This window comes from Mustela erminea, chromosome 1, assembly GCF_009829155.1.
Source record: "Mustela erminea isolate mMusErm1 chromosome 1, mMusErm1.Pri, whole genome shotgun sequence".
Classification (NCBI taxonomy): Eukaryota; Metazoa; Chordata; class Mammalia; order Carnivora; family Mustelidae; genus Mustela; species Mustela erminea.
In genome coordinates this window covers 48953085-48969256 of record NC_045614.1, presented here as the reverse complement: position 1 = coordinate 48969256, position 16172 = coordinate 48953085, and the positions used below count along the sequence as shown (strand labels likewise).

The following is a 16172-nucleotide window of genomic DNA, read 5'->3' as shown; positions in this document are numbered from 1 at the left end:
AGACTAGAACAAAGCCCTGTGTTAGATTTAGGGTATATTTTGATCTATTAAAAGAATTTGTATACCAAATTCTTTTTAGAGGAAAAAACCCTATGTGTATACAAAAAATAAAGTTAAATACAATGAAGGATAAAATATGACTATAATAATGAAGGTTCAAAGAAGATTTTTTTAAATGAAAGTTATTGTTAAGATAAACTAGTTAGAAAACGTTAAAAGTGGAAAGGGTAAAAGTTAAAAAAAATTAGCAGAAGAAAAAAAAATAAAAAAATTAATTAACTGCAAGACTAAAGAATCATGGGGTGAAAGTCATGAATTCCATGCTTTGCTTTCTTCTCCTCTGGAATTCTGCTGTCCTCCTTGGTAAGTGAACTTGATCTTGGCTGAATTTCTTGCTGATATTCTGGGGAAGGGGCATGTTGTACTGATTCTCAAGTGTCTTCACCTGCTGCAGAATTGTCTCACCCTTACCAGCAGCCAGGCTAAGTAATCTGCCCAAGTTCACTTTTGGGAGCTTTCGTTCTCAACACTTTCTGTAGAGTCTGGAGGATGGGAATGAAAATGGTGGCCTCCCAATCTCTGGCCCAGAGGAGTCGAGAGCTCAGAGCCCCACTCCTCAGTGTGCCCTCAGAGAAAAGCGCTCAATCATTCCCATCTTCCTGGCCTCTAGCTGCACTCCGAGCTCACCCAGCCTGTGATCAAGAGTCTCTGTCTCTGGCATACAGCTCCACCTGGAGTCTCCAAACCCCTCAGATCCCTGCACTCCTCCAGGGGGGTCTCCCCAGATCTTGTGGGGTCTTGCTCACAGAGCAGTAGCCTGTGCAATGGATCACAATTTAAGGTAACCCTGAGTTGAGAGCTCACTCCTCAGCTCCATCTCTGTAGCCAGCTTCCCTGCTCTAATACCTGTGAGCTCTGTGACACTCAGACACCACCAATCCTTCTGTGACCCCGTGGGACCTGAGACCACGCTGTCCCCGCGTGGGCTTCACCCCAGTTTAGCCTCTGGAGCAAGTCCCACAGTAAAGCTGACTTTTAAAACTTCAGATTTTGTGCTCCATTTCTCTGCCACTTGCCATGAGTCAGCCCCTCCCCCCACATCTATCTTCCCGTCGCTTTGGATTCACTTCTCCACCAGTCCTATGTTTCAGAAAGTGGTCAATTTTCTCTTTCTAGAGTTGCTGCTCTTCTTCTCTTGGATCTCCTGTTGGATTTGTAGGTGTTTGGAATGGTTTGATAAGCTATCTAGCTGATCTGCTACCTGATGTCATCTAAGCCTGCTACTTCTCCGCCATCTTGACTCCTCCTCCCCATTATAGTTTTATGCCCCAAATTATATTACCTATCATTGTACTATTTATACCCACTTTGGAAAACAGGAGTCTTAGGTGACTGCCCAGGATCTAGATCTCTCTCTCTCCCTTTTTTTTTTTTTTTTTTTTTAATGGAGATACTTTAATAGTAAAGTCTTACTTTGAAAAAGGTAATCATCTTTTACTTCAAAGCCTGATTTCACAGTTAAGGTTGTATATCATACTTTTCACACCTTCTCTTATATACTAAAGATCCATCTGCAGAAAGTACATAATAAATATAAATATGAATGCCATAGGAATAAGCTTCTGTTTCAACTTTGTGAAATACAAAATAAACACAAACTAAAAGAGAAAATTGGGATGCTTGGGTGGCTCAGTTGGTTAAGCTGCTACCTTCAGCTCAGGTCATGATCCCAGGGTCCTGGCATCAAATCCCACATTGGGCTCCTTGCTAGGCAGGGAGCCTGCTTCTCTCCCTGCCTCTGCCTGCCACTCTGCCTGCTTGTGTGCTCGCTCACTCTCTCTCTCTCTCTGTCAAATAAATAAGTAAATAAAATCTTAAAAAAAAAAAAAACTAAAAGAGAAAATATCCTAACATCTTTAAACTTAACTTTTCTATGGGAAGGAAATGGGATTTCTTCTCTGAATTTATGAGAAATTTTCAAAATGTTGACATGAGACAAACTTTTCAGAAAAAAAAATGTACATATTTTATTCTCATTCAATTCCCTCACTTACATTGTGCATCCTCTTAAAGCTTCTTTGTACCCTTCTCACTACTTTTCATATTGTTCTCAGACAGAAAGTAAATTTTAGGAAGCTTTGTTTATTTAGATGAATTCTAATGGCATTTTCAGGCAGTAGAGATACAGGCACCAAATGACACAGCTGAGAATAATGCAACTCTTACATTAAATCAAAAGACTCATGATTTCATCTCAACAATGCAGATTCAGCAACTAAGACCTTGAAAGCATCTACATGGACTTCAAATGTGTAAAAGCAGAGATGGAAAATGTCCTGAATCTCTTCAGAATGCCATATCAAATCAAATAAGAAGAAAGTTACTAGATTTTTAAAAATCTGATGTTCTTCTAATGGATAAAGATTCAATGGCATCCAGAAATGAGATGTGAACATTCAGAATATAGTAGGGTGAAACTCTGTCCTGTCACTTCTATTTTATGAATTTATGTAGAGATTAAATTATTATAGCCTGCTTCGGTTCCCAACCAGTTCCTCAGGAATAGAGGAGAAATTTATGGGTGATTTAAGGGAGCATTTACATCGACAGAGAGAAGGCATAATTTGTCAGGGGAGACTCTTATACTTCCTTATTCTCCATAATGTTCAACTGAGCTGACATTTTAGCAAATTGAACGGCTTAACTGTTTAAAAAGAGAGGTTCCGGATTTCAAAAAATGGGTAAAGGAGTTGTGAATAATGCCTCACTTCCTCACACATCAACTCCCTACCACAGATGCCTTCTTCTTTAATGATAACCTGGTTTCAAGCTGGAATCCATAAGACCCATGGATCACATCTCCACAATATTTCCCTGCACAGAATATCCCCACATCAGCATGATTTTCAAAAGCCTAAAGATGATATTCAAGGCCAGAGACACTCCCTGGTGGTTAGTGGTTAGGATTCGGCCAGAGTGATCTGGTCTCTGCCTATCCCTCCGGCATCATCACTTAGCCATCCTTCCTTTGAACTGCACCCTGTAACAGATCTCTCTTTCTTTTCCTGGCTTGGTATACTTGCTTGTCTGTGAGGTTCTTTTCTTCATCCTCCTGCTCTACTCTAATTAATAATAATGATAATAATAATAATAATAATAATAACAACATATTTATACTACACTTACTACACTCTAGGTACTGTTCTCATTATTTCACTTAATCATCAATCAATCCTGACATGCACAGACTATTACAATCACCATTTTAAAGAGGTTAAATAAACTTGCCCATGGTCATGCAGTTAGTGTGTTTTAGATTCTGGGATTCAAAACTACTGATTCACCACTAGACAATATTCTCTGTATTTTCCCTCGTTAAGTGCAGTCCACCTCTTCAGACTCAGAGTCACCAACTCCAGCAAGATTTCTCCTTTTCCACTCTTCACCTTAGAGTATATGTACTTCCTCTTGGCTCACGTATATCTTTCTGTACTTCATTTGCCACATTCCATTATAATTAACCATTCATGTTACACTTGTAGATTATCAGTGACCATGGCTCATTTATTTTTATATTCTAGTGCCTGCCATCCAACAAATGTAAGTTCAATGTAAATGTAAATAAATATTTCACATTATGGCAAAATATCAGAGGCTTAAAATGCACTTTTATATGATATTTACTATAATTCTCTGTTCCACTATCTTCTATACAAATATCCACTGTATTGCATACACCCAGAGCTTAAGTAAATATTTGTGAAGTGAATTAAAAGGTCCGTGATGGAATTTTAGTGGAAACTAAAATCTTTGTAGTAAATATCCAGACTGTTCTAAAATGAAGAAATAAAGTATCAAATTAAATCAAGACAGATGAGAGCCTCTGGGTTAGATATATGTTGCACACAAATTAAATATTTGGAGGATTTATTAACTGGTCTATGTGAATGGACAGCATTAAACAATTCTGAGTCAGATATAAATAGGTAAGCCTTCAGAAATGGTGATTTGATAACTCTAGTTTGGGAGAAAAAATCATCTTTAATTCTTTCCTATCTTTCTAAGCATAAACAGACCACCAGATCAATGGTGTTGAAAAAACTGATGACTTCTGATTTATTCTAAATATTTTGGAAGCTTGTATATAGTCGAACAATCCAATATATATATATTGACCTCCAAAAATTAAAAGTATTCCAATACACAAAATAATGTAACATTCAAGTTTTAAAGGAAAACTTCACACCAAGAGTGTAAGGTAGCATAACTAACACTTACAAAATGCCTACAGCCCTTTCACCCCATTATATTTTTCTACTTTTTTGTTTTTGTCTTTTTTTGTTTTAGATTTTATTTATCAAGAGTAAGCAAGAGAGAGAGGGAGAGAGAGAGAAAGAGAGAGAGAGTGAGCACAAGCGGTGGAGGGTGGGGGAGGGAGATGGACAAGCAGACTCCCTACTGAGCAGGGAGCTCAATAGGGGCCTGGATCCCAGGACCCAATCCCAGAACTCTGGGACCCTGACCTGAGCCAAAGACAGACACTTAACCACTTAACTGCTTACCCTATTGAGCCACCCAGGTGCCCCTCTAGTTCTTTTTTGAATGGCTGACACGTGCACATGGTATACCATCAAAAGTTACAAACATACACAGAGGGAAAAGTAAGACTCTTACCCTCCTCTTTGTTTTCCTGTTTCCTTTCTTACATACAAGCACTATTACCATTTTTGTGTGAATTCTTCCAGATACAATCTAAGCATACACCAGCATCCAAATGGTGATATAACCAAGCTATATCATACGATTGAATTCAGTGTCTTACTATTCAGCATTTTTTTTAAATAGTTCCAAATATTGCAACAAATGTCTTGAGTGACTACTTTCATATGTATACCTTTCTGTACTACCTATGAAATTTTAGAGTTCTTGAAGAAAAGGCAGTCTTAGAAAAGTCTACATAATTTCAAAACAATAAGCCTTCCATGTTTTCATCAAGTACTGTTTTCATTTATATCTTTTCTCCATGGAATTTATCAAGTGATCGTTTCTTCCTTGATAGTCACTCTATTTTCGATAAAGAAATCCCCTACCTTTTTGATTCTATACAGGAACTCTGTTCTGTTCCAATAATGCATCTGACATTACTTCAGTTGAATAATATCTGAAGTGTGATTTGGAGAGTTGACTCTCACATCTCTCACATCTTTCTAGACTTTTCTAGACTTTTTCCCATGTGCTCTTTGGTATCTGATTCTCTAATCTCAGAGAGAAAAATATCCTGCTGGTATTTTAATTGGAATTGCATTGGAATTCCAATTGGAATTATAGACTAATTTATGGGAAACTGAAATCTTCATTCCATAGTCTATCTATCTGGGATCAGTACACCTTTCCCTCTGTTCAAGTTTCCTTTTAGGTATCAGTAACATTCACAGTTTCTTCAGTAAATATTCTTTCAATATATATTTTTTAGTTTATTCATAAGTATTTTATCTTTCTAACAGAAATGGAATCTCTTCTGCCACTTTAAAATACAGCTGTTTGCATACAGCAAGGCTATTGATTTTTTAATATTAATTTTGTTCTCAGTCATTTTACTGAATTCTCTCATTTGGTGTAGTTCTCAGCTGATGTCCTTATGCTTTTCAGACCTACTGTATTTCTTGCAAATAATGAAAATGCTGTCTTATTTTTTCCAATTTTTAATGACACATATTTTTAACAGGCATCATCCTTGTTTTCATCATAAGTTCAATGGAAAGTTACAGTATTTTCCAATTTGGCCAAATACAGGCTTTGGGGGAAGACATATTTACATATTTTAATTCTATATTTTGAATGACATGTTCAGAGCATTGATTTTTCATTCCACCTATTTACAATCTAAATGTTTAAGATAATATATTTTCTCTGAACACTCATGTCATATGTTCCATTATGTATTATTTTATCATTTTTTATATACCCTGAAATGTTTACTTTGATTTCTTTGCTAAACCAACATTCAGGTAACATGTTCACCTGATCTCTTCATTCATCTCCATCTATCAAATCTCTGCCAAATCTTTCATTCTTTCTTTTTTCATTTTCTTCTCTCTTCCCCTCACTTTCTCTCATTTATTTTACTGGGTCATCAGGCATGCTTTACAATTTTGATCTTAATTTCTGGTTTTGTTGCATTGGGATTAGATATAGTTGTCCATGATACTTCTATATTTTATTATTTATTCTTCTAGTAAATATTTAATTGGCATAGAGAAATTATGAGCATTCTCTTTCAGAGTATAGATGTTGATATATTAAAGTTACATCCACTCTATATACTTCAGTTTGTCATTTAGACTTTTGTGAATTTATCTTTCATACACTCGATCTTTCATGGCCTCAGATGAGTATATGATAGTCCTATGAGCAATGTGTTTTGACTGATATTCCACTGATTAACTGTACTTTTTTGTTTATGAATTGTATTAATAGGAATTTTGTTTCCTTGTTGTATTGTTAGGGCTGCCATAACAAAGTACCACAAGTATGGTCATTTAGAACAAAATACATGTATTGCCTTTCAGTTTGGGAGTTTAGAAGTCAAAATAAGGTGTCAGCAAGGCCACACTTTCTCTGAAGATTCTAGGAGAGGGTGCTTCCTTGCCTCCTTCCAACTTCTGGTGGTTGCTGGCAATTTTTTGTATTCTTTGGTTTGCGGCAGCGTAACTCCAATCTCTGCCCTCCATCTTCACATATCTGTCTTCCCTCTATGTGTCTCTGTCCAAATTTCCCTCATACAGGAATACCAGTTATTGGATTAGAGTCCACTATAACCCATTAGGCCTTCATCCTAACTTGATTACACCTAAAAGACCTTATTTGCGGGTGCCTGGGTGGCTCAGTGGGTTAAGCCACTGCCTTCGGCTCAGGTCATGATCTCAGGGTCCTGGGATCGAGTCCCACATCGGGCTCTCTGCTTGGTGGGGAGCCTGCTTCCTCCTCTCTCTCTCTGCCTGCCTCTATGCCTCTATGCCTCTATGCCTACTTGTGATCTCTGTCAAATAAATAAATAAAATCTTAAAAAAAAAAAAAAGACCTTATTTTCAATGAGTAAGGTCATATTCACACGTACCAGGGTTAGGACTTACATGTCTTCCTGGGGGACATGATTCAAGCTACAGTACCTTATTTATCACATTCAGTGCTTTTTGCCCTGATTTATGTTTGTCTATATTAAGAACATAAATACTGTTTTTTATATTTGTGGGTTCCAGTATGCTGTTCAAATCGTTCTATTTTTAATCTTTCTGCTTTGGATTTATCACACACATACAGTACCACTTTGCTTGTGCTTTGTAATACAGTCTAAGACCCTTTTCTTTGAATAAGTGTATCCCATTTATATTAAAATATATTATCTATATTCATTCCAGCATCACATTTTATGTTATGTTTTCTCTTTCATTGTTTTATTTTTTTCTGAGTTTTGTGTATTTCTTTGCTTTGTTGTGCATGACTTGGGTAGCTTACTACACTTCAGAAACTTTCTTTTCCCTTTTGGGTCATTTGAGTGTTTTATTTTATATCTAAAAGATTATTTTGTACACCCAATCTTCTATTTTATAGACCCTAGGAATAATGATGGATTGCTATCTCCAATACCTTTGGTAGGTATCACTATAGTCATTAGTTTTTCTAAAGCTTACTCCTCACCTGAAACTATACTCAAATACCAGCTGTTCTAATTATCAGCTATACATGATTTTTTAAAGACAAGTAATACTTTTTTCAAACCCATGAGAGAAATGGACAGCTTGAGTCTGTTAGAAAGTGTGTTTTAAAGCATAGGTCAGTATTCATATATGAGAGTATACACTGATACACACAAATTAAATGATCAGAGCACAACTTTCTAACATTTACAACAGAATAAGCTTCCCTGTAAAAGCAGCAATGTTATGACTTTTCTTTAAGATTTTACTTATTTGAGAGAGAGAAAGAACACAAGTGGTGTGAGAGGCACAGGGGGAAGCAGATTCCCCGCCAAGCATGGAGCCCAACATGGGGCTCGATCCTGACATCTTGGGACCAAGGCCCAAACCAAAGGCAGATACTTAACTGACTGAGGCACCCAGGCACCCCTGTTATGCCATTTTAAAAAAGATTTTATTTATTTATTCATGACAGAGAGAGAGAGAGGCAGAGGGAGAAGCAGGATCCCTGAGGAGCAGGGAGCTCCATGCCGGACTTCATCCCTGGACCCTGGGATCATGACCTGAGCTGAACACAGACACTCAACTAACTGAGCCACACAGGTATCCCATATTATGACATTTTTAAGAAGACTTTATTTACTCATTTGACAGAGAGAGACACAGTGAGAGAGGGAAGACAAGCAGGGGCAGTGGGAAAGAGAGAAGGAGGCTTTCTGCTGAGCAGAGAACCCAATGTGGGGCTCAATCCCAGGGCCCTGGGATCATGACCTGAGCCAAAGGCAGACACTTAGTGACTGAGCCACCCAGGCACCTCTGTTATGACATTTTTAACTTTAATATTCCTCTCCTTCTTCATACACTCTTTTGACAGAATCTATACCAAACCTCCTCATAATCCTTCTCAAGGGCAGCCTCTCAGACCACAGAAAACTCTCCTTCCTCCATACTTTCACCCACATACCAGTGAACAAAGGCACACTTGGCATACATCAGATCAAACTTGGGGTCCAGGTGAGCCCAGGCCTCAGCAATACCTATGGTGCATTGGTCACCATGCACACCACTCCCTGTACTGTGGCAAGTTCTCCGCCAGGTACCATGGTGGGAGGCTGGTAATTAATGACAATCTGAAGCCAGTGGGGCACAAGTCCATAAACTGGATGGTACGCATTGTCTTGATGGTGGCAATGGCAGCATTGACGTCTTTGGGAACCATGTCGCCATAGTAAAACAGGCAGCAAGCCATGTTTTACGATAGCAAGGGTCACAATGTCACATTTCCTCATCTGGTTTGGCTGGTTCAAAGTATACACTGGTGATCTCTGCTACAGAAAGCTGTTCATGGTAGGCTTTCTCAGCAGAGATGACAGAAGCATATGTGGCCAGAAGAAGTGGATGCAGTAACAGGGGATGGGACTAGGTTGATCTGGAATTGTCAGATCAACATTCAGAACTCCATCAAATCTGAGGGAAGCAGTGATGGAGGACACAAATTGACTATCAACACTATTTAGGTTAGTGTAGGCTGTGTGTTCATTATCAAGGTTCTATCAAAGATGTCATAAAAGATGGCCTGAATGTTTACCATGGAGGCACAATCAGAGTGCTCCAAGGTGGTATGGGTAGTGAGGGTGGGGTTGTAGGACTCAACTATAACTGTGGATACCTGGGTGGCTGCGTAAATGGAGAACTCCAGCTTGGACTTTTTGCCATAATCGACAGAGATGTTCTATTGGCAGGGAGGTGAAACTGAAACCAGCTGCCCCTTCAAAGCTGTGGAAAGCAAAGAAATGCTGAGGCACTATGCACTTGTCAGCTGGTTCCTGAATCCTGTCCAAAACAAGGCAAATTATCTTGCCAGTGGTGTAGTAACCCTGGGCATAGTTCTTGGCAGCATCTTTCTTGACTGTGATGAGCTGCTCACGGTGGAAGAACTGGCAGTAGGTGCCAGTATAAACTTCATCAATGACTGTGGGTTCCAGGTCTACAAATATTGCCCTGGGCACATGCTTGCCAGCACTGATTTCATCAAAGAAGTTGTCAAAAGAGCCTTCTTCATCAATAATCCTGTCATTTGGCATCTGATCAGCCGGCTGGGATGATGTGTTCTAGCCACAGGGCTCCCAAAAGACATCACCAATCTGAACACCAGCCTGGCTAACATGTATGGAGATGCATTCACTCGGGGTTACTGATTTGTGGCTGCCAAGAAGATGGTGGAGAGGAGGGAAGAGGTTGTTACTTCTTACAGCTAGACTCTTGGGTGGTTGATGTAAGAGAACCTGGCAAATGACTGTGATTATAAAAGATGAAATAATTGATATTCTTATACAACTAGTTCCCCTCCAACTTCTATGTTACCATGTTTCTTTATTGTCATTCTATTCACATTATGTATTGAAACTATGATTCCAAGAGTTGTTCCTTCCTTAGTTTTAAAGTTAATTGCATTAAAAAAAATTTAATTCATTTTATGCTCACCTCTGTTTTTGTTGTTGTTGCTGTTTTCCTTTATTTAGTTCATTGTTGTTGTTTTTGTCATGGTGGATATGTAAGAATAAATTCTCATAGTACTTGCACAACCAAAAGTACATGCTCTTATTTTTGTTGTTGTTATTGTTGTTGTTGTTTATAAAGTAGCCTCCACACCCAGCACGGTGCCCAACATAATGCTTGAACTCAGGACCCTGAGATCAAGACCTGAGCTGAGATCAAGAATCAGACACTTAACTGACTGAACCACCCAGGTGCCCCTTGCTCTTGCCTTTTTACTTCAACAAGCTGTCTAGATATAACATTTTCCTGACACTTTATTTTCTGGATGACTATGCATTTTATCCTACCGTTTTCTAATGATATATATTGCTGGGAACTTTAAGGAAAGCCTGATACTTCCCCTTGTAAGTTATTTGATCTTTGGCTGGAATACTCAACGAATTATATACTTATCTTTAAGACCCATATATTTGACAAAGTCATGTTTCAGTTTTACACATATCTTACTGATTTTTCTTTAGTTGTGATGTGCTTTGAATGTATCCTTAAATAGTGTTTAGAGTATGTTTTCACTTTCCACCTTAGTGAGAGGTTATTTTATTCAAGGATGATAAACATACATTGATACTCCTTTGTTTTCAGTAACTCTATTAAATCTACTATCAGTTTCTGGTCTGTGTGTTTACTTTCTTCAATCTGTCTTCTCTTCTGTATTTTCATTGTGTTTTAAACAATCCCTGAGGTTTTGTTTGCTTGAATTTGTTTTGCTTTCAGATAGTGTCTTCATTTATGTGATAATTTTATTCTCCACTTATTTCCTAAGCTCTGCCAACTTAGTTTCACCTGTTTCTGTTGAACATAATTATAATTTCTTACTAAAAATCATATCTCTGCCTCAATTTTTTTTAAATTTAGGATTGTTTATTTCAATTATTTGAGTCCGTGACAATAAGTTTGCTTGCAATATTCATCCACCCCAGAGCAACATTTTTCTGAAGTATGTTCTCTGCCTCCTGCTTTTCTGGATCCATTCTTCCTTTTCTCCATCCCCTTCCCCAACCCCTCCATTCCATCCCTGTCCCTAATCTTTACATAAATAGGCTGGTTCTTTTTGCAATATTGTTTACTTTTAATTAGATGAGTCTCTGTAGCAAGCTGTGCATTTTGATCCTTTATTAAAAGTACTGCTGTTCTGGCCCCTTGGTCTGCACAAGATTTGAGAACCGATATCTTCCTAACTTTTGCTACATTCTGCTGCAAGAGTGATTTTCTTCATGAGGCACCTGGGCGGCTTAGTTGGTTAAGCTTCTGCTTTTTGCTCAGTTCATGATCCCAGGGTCCTGGGATGGAGCCCCATGGTTAGGCTCCATCCACAGCGGGGAGTCTGCTTCTCCCTTTTCTTCTGCCCCTCCCCCTCAATCATGCTCTCTTTCTCTCAAATAAATAAATAAAATATTTTTTTAGAGAAGAATGATTTTCTTCAGTGTCTTCTAGAATCCCATCAGATCCTTTCTTCCCATGACACTCCTCCCTAATCATTTATGGCTTTTGTGATTTAAAGTGTTTAGGCATCTGTTAGTCTATTTTTTGTTTGTCTCTTTTGTTTTTGGAGTTGTTTCAGATAAAAAGAACAGAGATATCCTCACTCTGTCACTGTATAAATTATCTTATTGATGTCCTATGTCAAATGCCCAATATACCTAATAGTGCTAACTCTAAGCCAGGCACTGCTTTAGCTACTGGTAGGAGAGCAGTAGGAAAAACAAACCAACAAACCAAAAAAACTGACACATATCCCTTATCCCTGCCCCTATGAACTAAGAATGGCTAATTAACATAAACACAGATATCATTTAATTACATGCTGTCTTCTGCTCGCCACATATTTTACTTGGCTTGCATAAAATATAATTTCAGTAAACAAAAATTTACAAACACACTCATACAAAGACTAGTCTATCAAAAATACTGTAATAGCCTCCAAATTAATATACTGGGATCCAATTTCATCCCCCCAAAATCCAACTTTGAAATAACAGCCAGAAATACATTATCATACTAATGGGGCGCCTGGGTGGCTCAGTGGGTTAAGCCGCTGCCTTCGGCTCAGGTCATGATCTCAGGGTCCTGGGATCGAGTCCCGCATCGGGCTCTCTGCTCGGCAGGGAGCCTGCTTCCCTCTCTCTCTCTCTCTGCCTGCCTCTCCATCTACTTGTGATTTCTCTCTGTCAAATAAATAAATAAAATCTTTAAAAAAAATAAAAAATAAATAAAAAATAAAAAAATAAAAATAAAAATACATTTAAGTAGTTTTGAAAATTGTGTTATTTCTTCTTGAGGGGACAATCATAAAATAGGAGATAAATAGCAAATAAATAACTTTTAAAAAAGAAGAAGAAGAAATATAGAGGCATCTGGGTGGCTCAGTCAGTTACATGTCTGCCTTCAGCTCAGGTCATGATCTCAGGGTCTTGGGACTGAGCCTTGTGCCAGGCTTCTGCTTAGTGAGTCTCCTTCTCCGTCTTCCTCTGTCCCTCCCCTGTTCATGCTCTTTCTGTCTCAAAAAAATAAAATCTTTAAAAAGAAGAAGACATATATTCAAGCATCCTGTATTTAAATAGTTATAATATGAATCTTCTAATTTTTTTCATACCAGACATTCATGCACTCTGATTTGTCACCTGTAAAAGCTCCAGGATACAAAACCTAGTTCAGATTTCCTTATGATGACTTTACAAAGGTTTATTTGCCTGTTATTTTAATTTTCCTGCCAATTCAAGGGCTGGCTAGAACTCAGACTGTGTTGAACTACCTGGCTTCATCTAGAAACTCCCTTGTAGTTCTCTAAACTCGGTTTTGCTATTGCTTCTCATGGGGTCAAGCCTAACCCAAGCACATGGGATGCAAGTAAATGTCCTTAGTAATTCAACATTAGTGATTTTCCCCTGTCTTTTTTTTTTTTTTCCTTTCAGAGAACACTGGAGGTGATTTGTTTGTTTGCTTTTGTTTCTGAAACTATTACATCAGTAGTGATCTTAAAATTCAATTCCCTTTCTTCTAAAATTTTAAAAAAAGGTAGAAGTTATTTTTGACAGAAAATGAAGCCATTTGGAAGTCTGCCCTTGAGAGTAGATGACAGAAAAATTTCCCCTAGAATGAACCTGAAATTTTTATATAAATTGACTTCAGGCATTTTTTTTTCTATTAACTTGCATTATCATGCAATAGCCTTGCATTATGCTAGGCTATTAAGAGGCTAATAATAATGTTAATGGGGTTTATTAATTTTTACATCATTTTAAAATTTTTATTTATATATTTTATTCTGTTTTTAAATAATAACTTTATTATTTTGAGTGCTTACAAAGTGTTTAATTATTGTGTTACATGCCATATAAATACTGACTCTTTCATCCTCATAATCAAAATAATTAGCCTCATTTCAGAGATAAAAATGTCAAGGCTTAGAGGGACCAAAAACTTCCTCCTTGTAATATAGTTATAGTAACTAATGGCAGGACCAAAGTTCAAATCTGTGTCTATCAAATGCCCAACCTAACAACTCCAGCCTTCATCTTATATCACCTCTATTCTAGTTCCAGACAGTCTCATTCTGGAAACTAGGAAGAAATGTGAATCCCTGGGCCCATTTCCAGGGTTTCTGACAGGGTAGGCTGGGGATGGAGCAGAGAGATCTGTGACCACCAGCTAATTCTCTTCTGAATCATTACTTTAGGAAATATATTTACTAAAAGAAACACTATAATTTAAAAAGTTTCATTTAGTTTTTACTAATGATTTCATTTTTCAACTAAATTTAAAATAGTCGTCAAAATATGAGAAGACAGAAAACAAAAAATTTCAAAAAAATATTCCCAGGGGAAAAGTCAAGATGGCGGAGAAGTAGCAGGCTGAGATGACATCAGGTAGCAGGAGATCAGCTAGATAGCTTATCAGATCATTGCAAACACCTACAAATTCAACAGGAGATCGAAGAGCAGAAGAGCAACAATTCTAGAAACAAAAAATCGACCACTTTCTGAAAGGCAGGACTGGCAGAGAAGTGAATCCAAAGCGACGGGAAGATAGACTGCAGGGGGAAGGACCGGCTCCCTGCAAACAGTGGAGCAATGGAACACAAAATCAGGACTTTTAAAAGTCTGTTCTGCTGAGGGACATCGCTCCAGAGGCTAAACCGGGGTGAGCCCATGAGGGGTCAGCGTGGCCTCAGGTCCTGCAGGGTCACAGAAGGATTGGGGGTGTCTGAGTGTTGCAGAGCTTGCAGGTATTAGAATGGGGAAGCCGGCTACACAGACAGAGCCAAGGAGTGAGCTCTCAACTCACGGTTACCTTGAACCGGTCACAGGCTGGGTGAGCTTGGAGCGCGGACAGAGGCCAGGGAGGTGGTAGTGATGGAGCACTTTTTTCTGAGGGCACACTGAGGAGTGGGGCCCTGGAGCTCTCAGCTCCTCTGGGCCAGAGATTGGGAGGCCACCATTTTAATTCCTGTCCTCCAGAATTCTACAGAAAGCGTTCAGGAAACAAAAGCTCCCGAAATTGAACTCGAGCAGATTACTTAGCCTGGCCCTTGGTAAGGGCAGTGCAACTCTGCCTCAGGCAAAGATGTCTGAGAATCACTACAACAGGCCCCTTCCCCAAAAGATCAGCAAGAAATTCAGCCAAGATCAAGTTCACTTACCAAGGAGGACAGCAGAATTCCAGAGGAGAAGAAAGCAAAGCATGGAATTCATGACTTTCACCCCATGATTCTTTAGTCTTGCAGTTAATTAATTTTTTTAATTTTTTTTTCTTCTGCTAATTTTTTTTAACTTTTACCCTTTCCACTTTTAACGTTTTCTAACTAGTTTATCTTAACAATACCTTTCATTTAAAAAATCTTCTTTGAACCTTCATTATTATAGTCATATTTTATCCTTCATTGTATTTAACTTTATTTTTTGTATACACATAGGGTTTTTTCCTCTAAAAAGAATTTGGTATACAAATTCTTTTAATAGATCAAAATATACCCTAAATCTAACACAGGGCTTCGTTCTAGTCTCCAGCCTGAGCAAATTCTCTCCACTTTCTTTTTCTTTATTCTCCCAACCAACTTATCTTACCAATTCCTTTTTTAGAAATTAAAAAAAAATTTTTTTCATCTTTATACTCATATTCCATCCCTTCATCATGTTTACCCTTATATATGTATTCATTCTTTAAAATTTTGGAGGTAGTTTCTTCTAAGAGACCAAAATACTCACAAAATTAAGTGGGTGACCATTTTCTAGTCACCAGTAATATATATATATATATATATATATATATATAGAGAGAGAGAGAGAGAGAGAGATATTCTTTTTTATATATATTTTTATTTTTATTTAGTTTATTTCTTTCCTGAACTTCTTTTTGCTCCCTCTCTTTCCCCCACAATTTGGGGTCTCTTCCAATTTGGTTAAAGCACATTTTCCTGGGGGTCTTCGCCACCCTTTTAGTATTTATTCACTCCTTCATATATTCTAATCTGGATAAAATGACAAGGCAGAAAAACTCGCCACAAACAAACAAACAAACAAACAAAAAAACAAGAGGCAGTACCAAAGGCTAGGGACCTAATCAATATGGACATTGGTAATATGTCAGATCTAGAGTTCAGAATGACAATTCTCAAGGTGCGAGCTGGGCTCAAAAAAGGCATGGAAGATATTAGAGAAACCCTGTCTGGATGAATAAAAGCCCTTTCTGAAAAAATAAAAGAAGTAAAATCTAACCAAGTTGAAATCAAAAAGGCTATTGATGAGGTGCAATAAAAAAATGGAGGCTCTTACTGCTAGGATAAGTGAGGCAGAAGAGATAATTAGTGATATTGAAGACCAAATGACAGAGAATAAAGAAGCTGAGCAAAAGAGAGACAAACAACTACCGGAACATGAAGGGAGAATTCGAGAGATAAGTGACACCATAAGACAAAAC

The 16172-nt window shown here is 37.9% G+C and overlaps 1 pseudogene; it reads right to left on the bottom strand.

Moving 5' to 3' along the window:
- Positions 1-8533: 8533 nt before the first annotated feature.
- On the bottom strand, positions 8534-10916 carry LOC116589034 (annotated as a pseudogene).
- Positions 10917-16172: the final 5256 nt, after the last annotated feature.